The 14788-nt window shown below is 38.8% G+C and overlaps 1 pseudogene across 1 annotated transcript in view; it reads right to left on the bottom strand.

Moving 5' to 3' along the window:
* The window catches only part of LOC144004464 (solute carrier family 2, facilitated glucose transporter member 11 pseudogene), a 236426-nt pseudogene that overhangs the window by 59844 nt on the left and 161794 nt on the right, over positions 1-14788 (bottom strand). Inside the window, exon 4 of the transcript XR_013279384.1 lies at positions 281-403. The product of XR_013279384.1 is annotated as a solute carrier family 2, facilitated glucose transporter member 11 pseudogene, transcript variant X3 (transcript). The remainder of the gene's footprint in view (positions 1-280; positions 404-14788) is intronic.

Below are 14788 nucleotides of genomic sequence, written 5' to 3'. Positions count from 1 at the left end.
CTCCTTTCTAACTGTCATGACTCGAGTCATGCAGGAGGAAATGTTTGGGTCTTTTCTCATGTCTGGGGTTTGAGTTCATAACATGTTAATCTAGTTGCAACTAGTTTTAGGCTGTGTGATGTTATATGATGTTTGGAAAACTCTGTAAGATGTCAGGAATCTTTAATCGCGTTACTGAAGAACCTTTTATGCTATATGATGTTTGTTGATGTCAGGAACTAATCGGTAATTACTGGGTTACCAGCCAATCAGACAATTCCACGTCAGTACTGGTACTCACATGTCTCGCCACAACCAATGAGATTGATTGACTTCTTTGTAGGGTTTTTGTCCACCTGTTCCTGTGTACAGCGTCTCTGAGTTTCGGTGCCTCTCGATGTGAAGGTCATTCTGCAGTAATTTTCTGTGTCAAAATGTCGAAAAGGATCGTTACGGTACAAAACGTATCAAGGTAGTACAACAGGTCAGCGGGTTGAGACGTGCAAGTGCTCGACTCATCCTGGGCCAAACCAAAACAACATAAATCAAGTCAAACACACGTTATGGTTTGTTACATTTTTGAGGATGTTGGAATATTAATGTGTTAGCTACTACTCAGAATGTCGTCATGAAAATGTAAAGCTGTTTTTTCCGATTTTTGTGTAATCTACAAAGAGTTGGAATGGAGTTGCAAAGCTCATCACAACGATGAATGGTCCAAGATGGAAAGCATAATCCGGTCGTCTTACTCATCTTGTCATCCGCTGACCACTTTTGTTTTTCAAACATTTGTCTCTGCCATTTTTTCCGCACCCACCGCACAGTTTGAGCTTCCCTTTTTTTTTTTTGTACGGTAACGTTATTTCACTTGATGAAATGAGCTTGGCCCCGAAATCCAACACTTGCTCATACTTCCTCCAATCAATCCTCAGTCACTAACAGAATCAGGACCAAAGTGGCTTTTTTTTTTTTTTTTTTATCATGATACAAACAGACTAGAATATGAAACGGCCCACCGGCACGAACAAGCATGACATGATTAATATATGCCATTATAAACTCTGCAGATCTTCCCCGCTCGCCGGCAATTCCACCATCATTTCATCTACAAGTATTTGCTTTGATTTTTTTTTTTTTTATATTGTTTAACTGAGAGATGCCAACGTAAAATGAAGAAGCCACAGAAAATAAACAAAAGCATTACCGTATTTTTATTCACACAATGTGGCCCACACACCTAAAAGAATTTGTCTTCAACAAAACGAAATCTTGGCAAAAAATAGTCCACCTAAATGAAAAAAAAAAAAAAAAAGATAATGATTAACTATCTCCTTGAGGCAATCTTTACAAAATATTGACACTTCGGGCATTTTCCGTTAGGATTGTTCTCACTTTTGTCGCCAGGAGTTTAGCTATTAATGGCTGTATTTTAAGTGATTTTGAGGGAACACTAATTATAGTTATATAAGCTGCACACTGACTAATTTTCATTGTGTCAAAGTGTCATTTCTTCAGTGTTGTCTCTTGAAAAGAGGTAATTAAATATCTGCAGAAATGTGAGGGAAGAACTGGCTAACAGTCACGTTAACTGCCATGTTCCACACCTAAAATTAATTAACTTTTTCCACGTCTTTTGTATTTCAACACATTTTTTTTTTTTTTTTTTTTAAATAGGAAAGTTGTCTGGACTGCAAGCAAGCCAGCGAGGTACCTGCTCTCGGGTATATTAAAACAATTCTGTGGTAAACTCTTGGCATTGTCATTGGCAGGAAAAAGTCTCGGTGCAGATGTCTGGACAGCAGCACGTGTTGCTCCATAACCCATATGCAGCTTTTAGCATTAGTGGTGCCCTCACAGATGATTAAGTTACATGGTTGCCTGGTGCCAAGCCCCCCCTGTACTATCCAGATTGCTGGCTTTTCAACTTTGAGCTGGTAACCATCTTCGTGACGCCTTTTCGTCTTTAGCCCTTAGGTCAACTACATGAATTCCAAAAATAATTTGAAAACGCGGAATCGGATGACCACAGCACACTTTTCCGTGTAGCTAAGTCTGCACTTGCTTTTCAAAAAAAAAATCCACCCCAACCGTCTCACTAGCAAACATAATGGGGTACATAAAATGATCACTTCCCTTACTAAAAAAAAAAAAAAAAGTGAATGTAAACGAAACAGCTACAGTGGAACCTCTACTTACGAACGTCTCTTCATACGAAATTTTCGAGTTACGAAAAAAAGAAGAAAAAAAAAAAAAACATCCATGGATCAATTCTTTACAAAACGCCAGGCAAAAAAAAAAAAAAAAAAAACTTCTGAGAGAGGAGAACATGAACCAGAGGGCAAAAAACGATGAGGACAGCAGTTAAAAAGGTAAATGACCATCATTTATATTCTTTACTCTATTCTTTGTTATTTACATTATGCACAACTCTCATTTATTGTGCAATAATCTAATTGTAACATGTATTTGTTACATGTTTTGATGCATTTTTATGCTTTATAAAACATTTATGTCTGAAATTTGGGAGGCTTGGAACGGATTAGGGCATTTACATAGAAACTGCGTCTCTACTTATAAAATGTTCTACTTAAGAACTTTCTTCCAGAACCAATTAATTTCGTAAGTAGAGGTACCACTGTATTATGTTATTATTCAAAACAAATGTTCAAATACAAGTAAAAACCATAAAACAATATTTTAGAGGTAAGTTTATCATCTCACATTTGATTTTCTTTCTAAAATGTAGACACGTGCAATACAAAAATCAGTCAGTCATTGGTAAATATATTCAGTAACAAATACAGGACCATAGCAACAGCATAGCAACTGACATCACAAAGGGCAAATAGAGGACTATAGCAACTGCATAAAAACTGACATCATCATCATCATCATCATCATCATCATCACAAGGAACAACTACAGGACAAGACCAACAACTGCATAACCACCGACAACATCATAATCACAAGGGACAATAGTAACTGCATAGCAACTGACAAAATCATCATCATAATCACAAGGGACAAATACAGGACAGGACCATATCAGCACCCCGAACCTAAAATGTTTATTTTGCTCCGAGTCCGCCTACTTGCGATAATAATTCTCCTCCCAATCTGCAAAATGGTATTTTGCGTTGCTATGGCAGAATCGGGGCAGAGTAAACATCAACAACCCGTGCTGCAGCCCTCATCTGTTTTTCTTTGCGAGCTCTTCGGGGGAGCTTGCGAGCGAGGCTTGACATGCACGAGCCGCGCAGGGTGACGGGAAAACACCGGTGAGCACTGGACCCGCCTTCGCTGTGACCCCTGGGACTCGGTCAAGTGCCCACGTGAGGCTAAGTGAAGGTGAAGCGCATCAGCGTCAGTTTCGCTCAAACGCCACCTTGTTTGTTTGGGGCCTCGCGGTTCACAAGGTCATTAACCTGTTCACAGATTCCGGTCGACCGCGCCTACTTCGGTCGAGCGTTTGCAGTTTTATTGCCTATGAACATTTAATGTCACAGAAATAAAGTGCCAATGATGATCTTCTCGTGGTGGATACATACAGTAGAACCATTATACATACTTGAAATAAAAACTTCCTGCAGTGTGCTATGAAGACATAAATATAATTTCCTCAGCCTTTTGTTCAGAAGATGTCGCAATCGACTCCATTGCTTCATATTGGAGTGCTTGAAGCATCACGCACTCAAGTAAAAAAAAAAAAAATGTTTTGAATTTTAAATGAATTATTTTGACACTTCACTACCTTCATACAACAATATTTAGTTGAAAAACTAGTAGAAATGACCAATAATATGTAGAGAATGACCTCTGAATGTTACAGGCTAAATTTGAGGATCACGTGGACACCACAACTGTTTAGCTGTCCGCTTCACATAATACAAAATGTCTGCATCTGAACGGTGCGCCTTTCAAATTCTGCTGACTTACGTGCAAGGATACACGGAAGAAATAGTGCATCAACTAGCGTGAAAAAATGCATTTTATTATTTTGTTTTTATTTGATGTTATTTATATTGTATTTTATAATTATTTATTATTTTAAAAATATTTTTAATGTGTATTTTTCATGATTTATTTTTTTATATTATTTTTTTTTAATTTATAAAGCACCTTTCATACATTCAAATGCAACTCAAAGTGCTGAACAATTAAAACATTCAGAATACCAAAAAAAATAAAAAAATAAAAATAAAAAAATAAAAAATAATAATAATAATAATAATAATAATAATAAAATTAAAAAAGAACCCCGCCCCCCACCCCCCAGTCGTCGCCCCATGATCGTACCCACAGAAATGCACGCTAACCACAACATGGCGGGGCATAGAAGAACCCTGTGAGGAAAAGCACCCAAGAGGAGTTCATCCACACTGAGAATTTATTGAATTTTTATTTTTAATTTTATTATTATTATTGTTATTATTATTATTATTAATTCAATCTCTGGTGTAAAACTTCTGTTGATTGATTGATTGAATTATTTTTTATTTTATTATCCGTTCATATTGCTGCTGGACATGTAAATTTCCCAGAGGGAGCCATCCCAAACGGATCAATAAACTCAAGTCTAAGTCTAAGGTAGAAGGAATTTTTTTTTTTTTTTCTGCAGAGCATTTGCTTTATGTTCAGAATCGAAGCGGAAAACAATTATACCTAGTCTTCCTAAAATGGAAGTACTGCTCCTAAAATAATGCATTCCGACTGGGAAATTGTGCAAATATCCTGGTAATGTTTATAGGATTTGTAGGAGCCAAGCCCAAATCCAAATAGGATAAAGTGGAAAGCAGTGGTGAATACCACAATGCTGTAACGTGGATTTAGGAATACATTTGTTTACAAAAACGAAGCCTGATGTTTTCATGACGGCATCGATTCCGGCGTCAAATTACTCCATCTTTTCACGAGACATCAGGAAAATCTTTTTTTTTTTTTTTCTTTCGTACGATAAAACCTGAGTGATATTATTGAGCTTGTTTGGTAACCGCGGCGTTTCCCTGTTTGGTCTGTCGCCGTGGCGACGAGGAGACAGGAAGGAGGCGTGCAGGAGCCAACGTGAGGTGAGTTTTAGCAGGTGATCCGGCCCGTCTGATTTTATAGCGCTCGCGTCGCTGCGTCGGGTTCAGCCAAAGACACCAAGTCTGTTTCGAGTTCCTCTGCTTGAAAGAGAATACAAAACATTTTTGCAAAGTTGCCACAAATGTGTAGAAATCGACCGCCATATAATCAAATATATTTGTTTTAATGTAAATAAACAACCGCTATATTTTTTTGAGATCATTTCACATAAATGCAATGACTTTACTGTTATTTATCAAGTGTCCTGATGCGTCCCTAAATATATTGCCTCATTGCATGATGTGGTGATAGTAATAGCAGCAATACTTGGGAGAAAAAAAAAAAAAAAAAAAAGTAGAAGGGAATAATGCAAGTGTGGTCAGAACGCAAGTGAATCCAGATGCTTAATCTCCATTTGGGAAGAAGATCCTGTCCAAAGAAAGCTATTATTGCAACCAAGCCCTTTATGATGGTATGTTTCAAATTATTGCCAATGGTACACAGAAATTCTCTGTTCAGCTGTAATTTTCAATCTGAATGCATTTCAGATCGTTTCTGTTTATTAATTAAGAGTTAGATTTATTTTTTTTTTTAACAGTTTATTGACAGGGTAGCGCCAGCTACAGGCAAGGAGGACTCACTCAACTAAAAAAGACTCGCACGCACATATGCACACAAAAACTTCTGACAAATCATTCTCACCTGTCAGTTTCCCCTCCTCAGCCGCTCACAATATCTTGTCATCCCCACCAAAAATTGCTTTGGCTCGTATCCAAATTCCCCTTTCCGCTGATCTGTCCAATCACAGCGTACGTGCACGAGTGCGCGCGTATGCGAGCGGCGCAGCGACCGCATCGTACATCTTCCCCTCCCTAACTATGTTTTTACAGGGACCAGAAGCAGACATTGAGGTATTTGGGTTATTCTTTTGGTACGATGTGCAGCAGCGCGACTGAAAATCCCACAAAATCGAATGCTAATCGAGCGTCAGATTTGAGAGTGAGGCGGGGCGGATGTAGACTCAAGTCCGTGACCTTTTCCTCTTAATGTCAAAGTACCGTGAAGTCATTCTTTACAGGAGGGGGGGGCAGACGTACATATGGAGGACCAAAACTCCCAAATTCAAAATAAATAAATGACTAAAAATGAATATATAAAAATATATAATTTGAAAATTAGATCCAAAAAATAAATATAAATGGAAATAAATCCGTTTTTATTTTCATTTTTTGGCATTTATTTATTCATTTATTCATTTCGTCATTAATTAATTTATTTATTTATTTAGAATTTTGGCAGTTTTGGGCCGTACAGCCAAGTCGAAATGTTATTCAAATGAGGGGGCGGTCCTAAGCGTGTCTTGGGCTGGACTCCGCCGTTGCAAACCGCCACGATCGTCTTCCATTGCTGGAGCTCGCCGTTGCAAGCCGGTGAGACTTCCTTGTTCGCCCAGAGCTGCTCAATCGGCCAATGAGGGCAGCTTGCAACGGCGGAGTCCCACCCAACACACGCTTTGGACCGCCCCCTCATCTGAATAACATTTCGACGTGGCAGTACGGCCCAAAACTGCCAAAATTCAAAGTAAGTAAATGACTAAATAAATAAATACATGATTAAATAAATAAATGATTAAATAAATAGATAAATAAATAAATGACTAAATAAATACATGACAAAAAGTGAAAATAAAAAGGGATTTATTTCCATTTATAGTTGTTTTTTTTAAGATATAATTTTCGAATTGTATTTTTTTTATATACATTTTTATTTATTAATTTTGGCAGTTTTGGTCCTCCATACGTACGACCCTTTCACCGTCTCACATAAGAATATGGAATTTTTAAAGAAACATGGAGCTGAAAAAAAAAAAAAAAAAAAAAAAAGTCAAGTTGCGGTATAGTGGGGGCATCTGACCACTCGTGATCAGCGTCGTACACTCATTATCCCAAATCGGTGCTTTCCGTGCGCCTCCTATACCCACAATTCAATTTTCCCTGTATTTCTCCAAGGTGTTTATGGAAAGCCTTCACCCATTTTGACATGCAAAAATAAGAGATGGAGAAAAAAAAAAAAAAAGTCATCCAAATGTTGAGTTTGTCCTAATCAGATGCAAGCGTCCAGAACGCTTAAACTGAGATGTTATTCTAAGTGGTTTTGAGGGCAGCGAGCTTGTCGTTTTTTTTTTGTTGTTGCTGTGTTTATATTTCAGATTTGAAGCAATACATATATAACAAATTATGCACATCACCTTCTCGTATTCGGCACAAGTGCTGGAGGCTGGAGCGTTGCTGCAGTTGGTAAAGGTCTGCCAAGGCCAAAAACCACTGGAAAAAGTGTGTGGGTCGAGTCGCGGATTCAGTCGGGTCTTTGTAACATGTGCATGAGATTTTGTTTCGAGAACACGTCTGAAAGAATGCAGCTGAATTCATTCCATTTACCAAAGGAGTTCGCCTATACCTGTCCAAAAGCACATTAATGAGACCTAAATCAACAATAACAAGTCGGCACATAAAAATTTCGTTCTGCGGTAGGACGTTCGCCGCCTAAAAAAAGACGCCAGGCAGAGAGGAAGGGACGCCCACCCGCGGCCCCGCCGCAAAGATCACTGAAAAGATGACTGGGGCTGAGCTCTTCATGTGTCTCACATTTCCCGTTCTGATTCAAGTGCAATGGACCGTTCCTTCACATTTCCTTTCAAGTTTACCCGACTGCGGTCGGAATGTGGGTTGTTACGAAAAAACGGGTTAGAACGCCGTTGCTACCGTCACAGCGCCAAAGATACAGGCAGCCACAATCAAGCCAGGGATTAATAAAAAAAAGCTTTGGATCGTCTCCATACTCACTCGCTGTTCATCACTAATTGTTCAAATGAGTATTCAGATTACCTAAAAGTTTCATTTCACTGTTAATATTTTATAGAATCTCATCCTCCTGATACAACTTACACACCTCAGTTCTATTCATTATATCTGCCATTGTAAATATCTATTTTATTTTTCATGCTTTACATTCATGTTGCTACAACAACTTTAAAGAAGTAACTTAGTTACTTTGCTGACTGCTTTAATTCAACGTGACTAAGTTACTTTTTACTTGACTGTTAAGTAACTAATTACTTTACTGATAACTTGAATTTGAAAGTAACTATAGTTACTTGTAATTTGCCATAAAAGTTCAATTACAAGTTACTTTAATAGTTACACATCGGCAACTCTTCTTAGCCTAAAAATGACTCCCAATTTTGTCACATTTAAGGAAAAAGTTTGTTCTTTTATATTGATTATATATTTTTAATTATTATTTATTTATTAGTATTATTATTTATTTTGTATTTATTATTTATTTATTTATTTACATTTTCTTTTATTTTGATATAAAGACAACCTTTTTGACTTTCCATTTGTTACATAAACGGTTGGCTTCAACTTTATCGATAGCGATACTCGACGCTGCAACATTCTTTTCTCATTTGTGGAACAATTTAAAAAAAAAAAAAAAAGTGTGGTAAACATAAACTGGAACATTCCACTGTAACATCAAAATTACATTCAGTAAATGAAAAATTAGCCACAAAAATGTCTTGGGTTCTGTGTTTTATTGTCCTATTCTATCATTTTGGGCTCATCAAGTTCAAATCTTTCAAAATGAGAGCAGAAAACGCCGACGTTTGGGACCGACAACAAACAAATGCAAATATAGAAAAGTAGCGCTGAATTACTTTCAACAGATTCGCGTTTTGTTTGGCAGGAAGATCAAGCCAAGGCGTAATCAGGCCCACATTTTTTCAAAGCAAAAGCTCGACGTCAGCGCAACACGCCCTCGACCATAATTCACATGGGAATGAACGTATTCCACTGCTCGGTATTGATCTGCATCTCCACTGCCTGGCAACTGTGTTTGGTGTGCAAACTGCAGCACAAACAAACCCAACCGCATAACATGATGCTCTTTAATGAGGGCTGGTTTGAAGCGAGGACTGAAAAAAAAAAAAAAAAGTATATCCCATAATTTACGTGCGCTGTGTGTCAAGCAATATCCATGTCAAATCTAAACACAGACAGACAGGCTTTTTTGTGGCTCTCTATTTCTAAATAAAACCATTTTAAATGTCTTTCTTTGACTAGTAATACTATACTGTATTTAATGTGAACAAGGTTGTTTGCGGTGACGTCACTCTGAATGGCAAAACACAATTTACTCGAGTATAAAACTAGATAGCTTTCTTCATTCATAAATATTCACCATAACCTCATGTAACGCAACGTACGTGACAGTATTGCCGCTATATCCCTGCATGAAATTAGATGGTCAACTACTTAACTGTATGGAATGCTTATGAAATAAGATTAAAACAATAAATGAAGCAAAATTGCAAAAAGGTAAGTTTCCTGGAGGTCAAATTGAGTTTTGAGGACCAAAATAAAAAAAAATTTATCACTATCCGCCATCTTGGTTGTTTACTTTCACCTCGAACGCTTTGAGGTCGGAACTGGGAAGCTTCAACTCGGATATTTCCGACTTCCGACCATCCTCGAATGCAGCATTAGAACGACTCCTCAACGTGTTTAGATGAACTAGCTAGCCAGCCAATGCTCTTTGCTAGCTAGCTAGCTAGCTAGCGCAACATAAATAGCGCCAAGCTTGACTCACTCTCCAGTCCAGCTTTTTGACAATCTCCGTATTGAAAGACAAATAATCAGTAGAGCCTGATTTGATCTGACTTGTTCAACACAATTTTCCAGCTTCCCAATTTTGACGCTCTTTGGTCGAAGCAAATCACCCCACTTGCCCCACCCTGCATCAATTCCTATTTGGAAGCATGCCTTGCATCTGAAGATCTTTTTCCTTCCTTTTTTTTTTTTTTTTTTTCCAGCACTCTACCCAAGCTTTTGCCTTAGCCCGCATGCCCACGGACGTCTACAGCTCGGCTCGGCTCGCAGCCCTGCGGTGCCCCGGTGATAAATGAGAGCTTTCACACTCCGTGTTTGTCCTGGCTCCTGCGTCAGGAGATGTTTGGCGCTGCATACGTGCTTGATGAGCTTTTTGCAAAAAAAATTACAGCCACCTAAGAAGAGGATGAACCAAGGAAGGAGCGCTTTTAAGAAATGAAAGATGAGGAAGAGGATACAAAAAGAGGAAAAGTCCTATCCTGACTATTGAGCCAAGAGTCATCATCTTAAAGTGCAGCGTTATGACTTGTGTGTACTTACATGTTGGTTTTAGTCAACATCCAGTGTTTGTTTAGAGGTTGTCGACTATAAAAGTGTTTACTTGGCCAGTTACTTGCAGCTCATTTGTCAGGGGGGAATAAATTCTTTCCAAGAGAAAACAAGTTTACATTTGCAAGTTTTTTTGTTTTTTTTTATTCCTTAAGCAAAGCCAAGTGTAAAAGAGTAAAATAAAGTGACATTGAATTTAATTCAATAGGCAATGTGTGTAGAGAAGATAGATGGTTATATGTCAGAATTTAAAAAGTTATTCGTTATGGCTTTCCACCATCAACACGTTGCAGGTTTGTTCCCCAGCTCTTAGTCAAAGTGTAAAAAGGTACAAGAAGAAGAGCCCAAAATATTGCCAGAATATAAAACATTGACGTAAAATCCCGTATATAATGTGCACCTGTGTATTTAATAGGGGTGTGAATTGCCTAGTACCTGACGATTCGATTCGTATCACGATTCACAGGTCACGATTCGATTCGATACCGATTAATCCCGATACGAATGGTCACGATTCGATACCGATTAATCCCGATACGAATTTATAAGTCGATTGTTGCGATTTTTTTCCATTCAAATTTAGAAAATACTATCAGTAAATTTGTACATGTACACTGTAAGATTTGTATGAATATATTTATCTAAAACTTGAGGCTTATAACCGTGAGCCACTGTACACAAACAGTTTGCAATCTGTTTCACATTTGAACAGCATTAAAATAAAAATATTAAGGCTTAATGTGCCGTTCATATAACATTCTTCCATGCTCAAGGTGTGAATCCAAAAAAAAAAAAAAAAAAAAAAAAAAAAAAAAAAAAAAAAAATCGATTCTGCCGATTATTGAATCGATTCGAGAATCGCGCGATGTAGTATCGCGATATATCGCCGAATCGATTTTTTTTAACACCCCTAGTATTTAATATGCCCTGCCAAAATCACAAAATACTTTTTTTTTTCCCTCTGTTCTTGTGTATGAAATACGCTATAAATCAGTGATTTTATTCGTTGTACAACTGGTAAATGACTAAAAAATGTGAAAATGTTTTTAAGTCCCCTGTAATACTCTCTAAAAGGTGTAAAATGGTACAAGAACAATATCCCAAAAGGTACAATAATTAACATTTTCAAAGAGTATCAATAGGGGTTTAATACCAGAGCTGGGCACTTCCATTAATCGGCAATTCCCGCCTTTGACGATGCCTACCTTGGCTTCTTAATTATTTTCTGCCATGCCCCCCCTATTAAGAAGAAAACATCTCATGCTATACGCTATAAATGAGTGATTCCATTCATGTTGCAAACACGTACGTACTTATAAGCGGCTAAACAATGTGAATTGTTTTCATTTCTTTTTTTAAGCCCCTTGTAATACCTTCAAATTTCCGCCCTCAATTTGGGATCATTTTTGCTGCACAATGAACATTATTTACAGAATTTTATTGCAATTTCTAGTCATATGACTATTTTAAAGCAATAACATAACTTTTTATTACAAAGGATATAGCCTGAGAGAACGTTTGAACCGCGTGATTGAGGGACTGAGAGAAAAGGCTTGGAAAGAAACGATAACGGCACTAAAAAGGCAAAGGTTGTAAAAAGTTGCGGATGATGATGATGAGAAAGTAGCTGCGGATGAGGAAGAAAAAGCCAAAGAGCAGGAACCAGTTGGTTGAGTTTTATGTTGTCTGGCTGCGTGTCTTGGTCCATTTGTGGTTCTGTTCAGAATTCCTTTACAGACCACTACAGGCCACATAAAACGGCGCGCGAGATCGGCGCTTATTTCAACGGCGCTTATTTCAACGGCGCATGTTTACGCACCCGAGTCTGCTCCATCCCGCCGCGCTTCCACTGTGCACAGCAAGGAAGCAGATCCGCTCAACATTCTGCACAAGTTGTTCACATCAGAACCCGCTCTTTTGGAATCGGCGGCAGATTCCGAGTGCAAATCCCACACAAAAGGGGGCAGCCGTCGCGATCACGCAGGATTGTCAAAAACACATTGGAGGAAACCAAAAAGAAAAACAAAAAGTATTGCGGGGGAAAAAAAACGAGCCGCCAGGGAAAACAGATAATAAAGCATTGTGTTGTGTTTTTCTTCCCTTCGGGTTCAATTGTTGCATCTTCCATCAAGCAGGCCACCCTTTAACAAATGTGTGGGTGTCTTTTGGCTGCCTGTCCTTCTGCTGTTGTAGGAGTTGCGGCGCTTCTCTTGAAGCTGCCGCCGCCATGCGACCGCACGACGGGCAAAAGTATGACGTGTGACACAAATGCTATGGTTTGCAATCAGTCCACAAAAGTATAGATCCAATATATAGGACTGCGTGCACCAGCCTATGGAAATGGATGGGTATACATTTAGTTGTGATGGGAAGTGATGGCTTTCCACCAACCATGGTGGCTTGGCAAGGGACTTCCTGAAGCTTAAAGGGAAAAAAGGCCGTGTGTGGGAAAGTGCCATTGGGATGGAAACTGTCTCTAATCCCATAATTCATGGTAATGTAAAGTTTCTGGTCTCAAGGCAAAATCATGTTGAACATGATAATCACCGTTTGCCATTTTGACTGTTTTGCTGCTGAAGCGGAATCCGTCAAAATGGACGCAATCGTGCTCGATGGATGGATGGATGGACCCGGATTGGGCTCGCTTTTACAGTCAAACCTCGGTTTTCGAACGCTTCTGTTCTCGACCAAATCGGTTTTCGACCAGAAAATTTGGGAATTTTACGTCTCAGAACTCGTCCGAAAAAAAAAAAAAAAAAAAAACGGCTCTCGAACTGAAAAAAAAGCCGAGCGTACGAGACTCACTCGCCGAGTGGAGAAAAGGCAACAAAGCTGATATGTTGTTAACTGCGTAACTAGACGAATCCTAATTTGCATAATTTGTAGTCTGTTCATTGGAAAGCGAGTTCACGTAACACAACTTACCCTCGCGTTGGTGCGTGTGGCCGCTTGAACAGAATCAGCCTTCGGCAGCAACGATAGCAGCAGGAAGTCTGACGCTAGCTAGCGTGTGCGTCAATGACTTGGTGGGTCCTGTTGTCCTTATTTCTTGTCTGTAACCTTCTTGCCAGAATCCGCTATAGCTTGTTCCTTCTAAAATGTTTGTTACGAATGTTTTGGGCGGCGTTTCCTCATCCGCACGTTACCACGTAGCACTCGTAAAGTTGATGTTGCGCTGCTAAGCCCGAAACCGGAAGTGTCACCATTTAGTTTCACAATAAGAGCGAGAAACGGAAGTGTTGTTCTAAATGTCGCTAGCTTAACTGCGCTAATTTAATTTGCTTTGTTTATTAATGCGAGTGCCTCAACTTACGTTTATACATTTACTTATTGGCCTATTTTCTGTCTTTCTTTAGGAAAGCACACACTCACACTCACACACACCCATACAGACACAAACAACTTAAACCAAAAGCTGCAAACAATGAACATATGTATGAAGATTGAAGAAATACTGTAAGTGCATTTTGGTTTTTTTTCATCATTTTAGATAGGATATCTTCTATTAAAATAAAACTGTTTCTGGTGTAAAATAGTAAAATAATAATAATAATAATAATAACTTGGAACGGATTAAAATTATTTACATTAATTATAATGGGAAAAATTGTTTTGGATTTCGAACAATTCGAAAACCGAGGTTTGACTGTATTTAAGTAAGCAACACATCTTAGTCGCCCTCCTTTTACTGCAGAGTTCAAGGTCAAACTCTCTTTTGTCCCATCGTTCCCTCCTCCGTTCATCGCCCTGCTTTCTTGTATCGACTCAAGCGCTTCCTGTTCCTCTCCTCCTCCATTCACCATACCATCCTACAACCCCTGAACTTTGACCTTCCCGACACGCACGTTGAATCATGAGTCCATCGTCGCCCACCGCTTTTGTAACACGTGCGCGGGAAAAACAGACTAATAAAACACCAAGCGTGGAAATGTGATGAAAGAGACCTTGTCTTGGAAAAACGATGAATTCAAACTGGACGACGAGAACGGAGCTTCTTTTCCTTTCGCTTCCATTCACGAGCTAAGTCACAGGTGGCCTTTGGATGTGTCGCTACTCGGAGTTAAACGGCCGAAGAGGAGCGTGTGAGTGGGGCGGTCATTCACTGACAGATTCATTTATATGGAAATGTTTTCACATTTTTTTTAAACTGCAAATCTCCCCCATTATACGTTAGGCCTGGCTGTTCTTGGTACCATCTTCCACAGCCTTAGTCGACACTAATGGCTGCCCTACACTTTGCCCACTCTGTCGTTATTTACAGTTTTCTTTTTCCATGGACTCTTTAACTCATTCACTCGCCGCCATTTTCACATTTCGCGATCCCATTCGCTCCCGGCTGTTTTACTGGATTTTGACTCATTTTGCAAGTCCCACAGAATATTGTCTTCAATTGCGATAAAAGCATGGAACCTACCAAGAAAGTTTAAAGTCTCTTCTTTCATCAGGAAAAAAAAAAAAAAGTGTTTCTATCTGTTTCCGTTTTGCAGCAATTAGCATTAGAAGAGAGCTAAGTTTCATCAGTTT

The sequence above is a fragment of the Festucalex cinctus genome, chromosome 17, assembly GCF_051991245.1.
Source record: "Festucalex cinctus isolate MCC-2025b chromosome 17, RoL_Fcin_1.0, whole genome shotgun sequence".
NCBI lineage: Eukaryota > Metazoa > Chordata > Actinopteri > Syngnathiformes > Syngnathidae > Festucalex > Festucalex cinctus.
Note: the sequence above shows the minus strand (reverse complement) of the source record. Positions and strands in the feature narration are given on the sequence as shown.